We start from the raw sequence: 4192 nt of genomic DNA, 5'->3' as shown, positions 1-4192 counted from the left end.
TTTTCTGTAGTCCTGGTTGCTCCAGACCTGAAGTTGGAATCAGAGCAGAAGGGCTGCGTGACTAGGTTGGCACTCTGTCAGCTAGCTTGTTCTTCTTCCCTTCCTCCCTCCCTCCCTCCCTCCCTTCTTTTGTTTGTTTCTTTCTCTTTCTTCCTTTCTTTCTCTCTACTGATTCCCTTTTAAAGAAATATTTTAAAGTATTAAATGTTTGGAATTGATTTTAAAATATATATATACAGGGGAAGAAAAAAAAGTCAAACACCAAAAGAGTATGGCGGTGAGAAACCGTCGCCCCCATGCTCGTCTCAGCTCAGCTCAGCCGCTCAGTCGTGACCGACTCTTTGCAACCCCATGGACTGCAGCATGCCCAGCCTCCCTGTCCATCACCAACCATCATCCTTGTCTCCCAACCTCCAGCTCCCCTCCCTACAGCAGTCTTGAAGTCAGTTCTTCCATTCCCTCTCCCAGAATTGATCTGTGCATTAGTCAAGAGTATTTATATAGAGTGAAGTAAGCCAGAAAGAAAAACACCAATACAGTATACTAACGCATATATATGGAATTTAGAAAGATGGTAACAATAACCCCGTATACGAGACAGCAAAAGAGTCACTGATGTATAGAACAGTCTTTTGGACTCTGTGGGAGAGGGAGAGGGTGGGATGATTTGGGAGAAAGGCACTGAAACATGTATAATATCATATATGAAACGAGTTGCCAGTCCACGTTCGATGCACGATACTGGATACTTGGGGCTGGTGCACTGGGACGACACAGAGGGATGGTATGGGGAGGGAGGAGGGAGGAGGGTTCAGGATGGGGAACACATGTATACCTGTGGCGGATTCATGTTGATATATGGCAAAACCAATAAAATATTGTAAAGTTAAAAAATAAAATTATATATATATATAAACAAAAACAAAAAAAGAGTATTTAGCCCATCTCATTTTTTTTTAATTTTATAGAAATGCACCTTGTTTTTCACTTTGCAATCCATATGAAGATTGTTACCTATCAGTCTATTTTTAGTATTCCATGACATAGTTATTCTCTACATTATTGAAGGTCCCCTATTGACTAGGTTATTCATTTAGGTTATTTAAAATTGGTTGTTTTTTTAAGTGGTACTGAAATGAATTACCTTGATGGCAACAGCAGATCATTAAGCCAAGTGCAGGACTCTTTCGAATGTGGGGCCCTGTGCCCCACAAGTTACACACCCACAGACCGGGTCCTACATGTAGACAGAACAGAGCAATGGAATACAGGTGATCACTGAAAAGCAACAAGCCTGAGACATCCATCAGGACAGGGGAGCTTACATGAAAATAAAATATCCAACTGTTCCTGCACGTAGCCTGCCGCTTCAGACATGGATATGCCTGAGTTTACAGAGACCAGAGATATGTTGTTTTGGCATCTTAGGAAATAGAGTTAAACCATATGAACTTGCTCCGGTTATAGATGGCGATTTCATAGGGTTCTGTGCAGCTAAGCCCACCTCGTTCTTTCCAGGTTTCTCCAAACAGCCGACACTGAGACTAGGATTTGGGCAGAAGTGGTTATTTGGCAGTGATCCCAGGAGGCAATGGCTTAAGGGTAGGTGAGGGAGACAGGAAGAGAAAGCAGCCAATAAAAGGTGTGTTTCCAAGCTAGTTCCCCTGTGGGCAGCTGGAGTTCATTGTCAAGGAGATGTGAGAACACACCCCCCACCCAGGACCGGAGTGGAGTACTGCCCCGCCGCTCCCTGCCCGTCAGGCATCGAGGGCAATGAGCAATACCTCTCTGCTTGGAGGGCAGGGGCACGGGCTGGGAGGCACAGGTGTGGACCGCAGAGGAGGAGCCTGCGGGAGCGCCGCTGTCGGGCTCCCCACGCCATGTCCAGTCTCCTGGGTACTCACCACCCTGCGCCCACAGCCAGTCACCTGCAAGGGTGGGCCACCGTGGGTACAGACGATCTCACACGGGCGACAGCTCCCACGTCAGCACTGACACAAGCAACAGAAGCTATCACGCGTTGTTAATCAACTCCACTTCAATACAAAAGAAAACGTTCAGTTACGAAAATGAAGAAGCGCAGTGCCGTAAGGCATCACAGTAAGCATCCTAGACCTCTCTGGCTGCAACTACTGAGCCCTTGTGCCCTAGAGGCCGTGCTCCAAAACCAGAGAAGCGCGCTGGCCGCAACTGGAGAAAGCCCACTATGGCAGCGAAGACCCAACACAGCCAAAGATAAATAAATAAATAAATTGAAAAAGGGAAGAAACTTACAGAATGAGCATCCTTTGGGTTGGCTGCTCCCGAAGCTAAGTTTATGGTAAACACAGCTGGCCCTGCTTTATGAAGGGAACACTCAGAACGTGCCTGTTGCTGGCTGAGGCAGTAGAAACTCGTGCTGGATGTGACTGTACACAGGACCAAGGAAGGCAGGAGCATCTTGGGGACCGGGGGCTCTGGGCGTCTTGGCCAGATTTCTTGCAGGGTATTTTGCAAGTAGGCCAACACACAACTTGGTAGGTGCAGACAGGAAGGTTTCCCCCTTTCTAACTGTTAAGTTAAAACAAGGTGCCTTAGTCTCTCACTCACTCAGAGCCCCTGTTTCTCAGAGTGTTAGTCAACTGACCTCCCCGTGAGTATTCTGCCCGTAACAGTGGACTCTCCACCGTGCCTGCAGGCTTACCCAGGGGTAGTGTATCAGCCCTCCACAAGCCCCCACAACTCCCCACTTCTGGCAGAAAGCAAGAAATTCTTTGGCTTTTTTCCTCAAAGGAAGTATCAGATTCTGGAATTTTTTTTTTAATTGGGAAAAAATCTTTCTAAGAACCTTTGAACATTGAGCCGTGTTTTAAATAAATCAAATGGAGACACATCTTTAAGGAGTCAGCAGTGCTGCTTAAAAAAATTTTTTTTTAAAGTTTGGATCCACGTTAGCCCTCTTTGTTCTTGGGAGCTGAGAACTTGCTACCTTTCAAGAATGGGTGCCCTTTTCCCGAGTTATCCACTGGCTCCCTCCCCAATGGCTACCTGCTCCTGGTGTCCTGTGGCCTCTCTGGAGTCAGCTGGCAGTATCCAAGCCAAGACGGTACGAAGGAGGCCAGAGGGAGGCAGACAGAGGGAACAGCGGGGGCAGGCGGGCACATACATCTGTGGTCTTGGGTGTTCTTGCCAGGACCCACACTCTGCCACTTTTTTTTTTTTCCTTGACAAGAGTCTGCTTGGAAATGAATGCACCGGCCACCGGCACGGGTCTGTGGCTCGCTTCTCCTTGTTTAAAGGCGTCCTCGTTCGGGGGGCTCAGTGATGAACCCCCAGAGCCCCCGCCCACATCAGCTCTTGTGCCCAGGGATGTGTGTGGGTGCACCTCCGGGTGGGGTCCTCTTGTGAGGACACTTGTGGACGGCCCATTCCACTCCCAGCTAATCGTCAGCCCCGCTATTACTGAGCAGCTAGGATGTGGAGTGTAGATAAGCGAGTGAACCAGGTGCCTCCATGTCCAAACTGCAGGGAAGGCGTCTGTCTCAGAAAGGTTGAGCAACTGACCCAAGGTCAAGGGCTGCCAGCAGGCACACAGGGACTTGAGCTTGCCAGGTCTCATTCTCCCCTCTGCCCCCCGTCAGGGGGTGACCGTGGCATCCTGGGTGGCACAGCGGCCTCTTCAGCCCTTCGGTCTCTGTCACCCTGCCCCTCCCTTTTCCCTGCCTTGCTTTGGAGGAGTTTCCTAGAGCCCAGGCCCAGCCTCTCCTCACCCTTCTGGGAGCCCCCTTTTATACCTTGAGTCTTTAGTCCCACTGCTTTCTGTCCCACTCAGGCCCCTCTTCCTTCCTGACCACCGGTGGGCCTCCCGAAAATTCAGCCTCACCCCACCACTGGCTTGTGTAAAGCCTCTCAGTTCCTGGCCTCATCACAGGATGACGGCTGAGCTCCTGGACAAGGAATTGCGCCCTCAGGAAGTGGGCCCTCCTCCACGTGGCTGCTCTGCCATCTGCTGAGCCTCTCATGCGCTGTGCTCCCCGCCACCCCGGCGTCCATCCCTCTCCCCACCCTCCTCCCAGCCCTTTCCCAGCCCCGTCTTCAAGTCAGCACAGGCCCCCAACAGGGGCCGTTCCACCCCGCCCCAGCCCCCAGTGCCCAGGCCCTGCCCCTGCCTCCCTGCTGGTAGGTGCCCAACCCACTCTGTGAGCTCCTCCAG

The sequence above is a fragment of the Bison bison genome, unplaced genomic scaffold, assembly GCF_000754665.1.
Source record: "Bison bison bison isolate TAMUID 2011002044 unplaced genomic scaffold, Bison_UMD1.0 scf7180017864301, whole genome shotgun sequence".
NCBI lineage: Eukaryota > Metazoa > Chordata > Mammalia > Artiodactyla > Bovidae > Bison > Bison bison.
Note: the sequence above shows the minus strand (reverse complement) of the source record.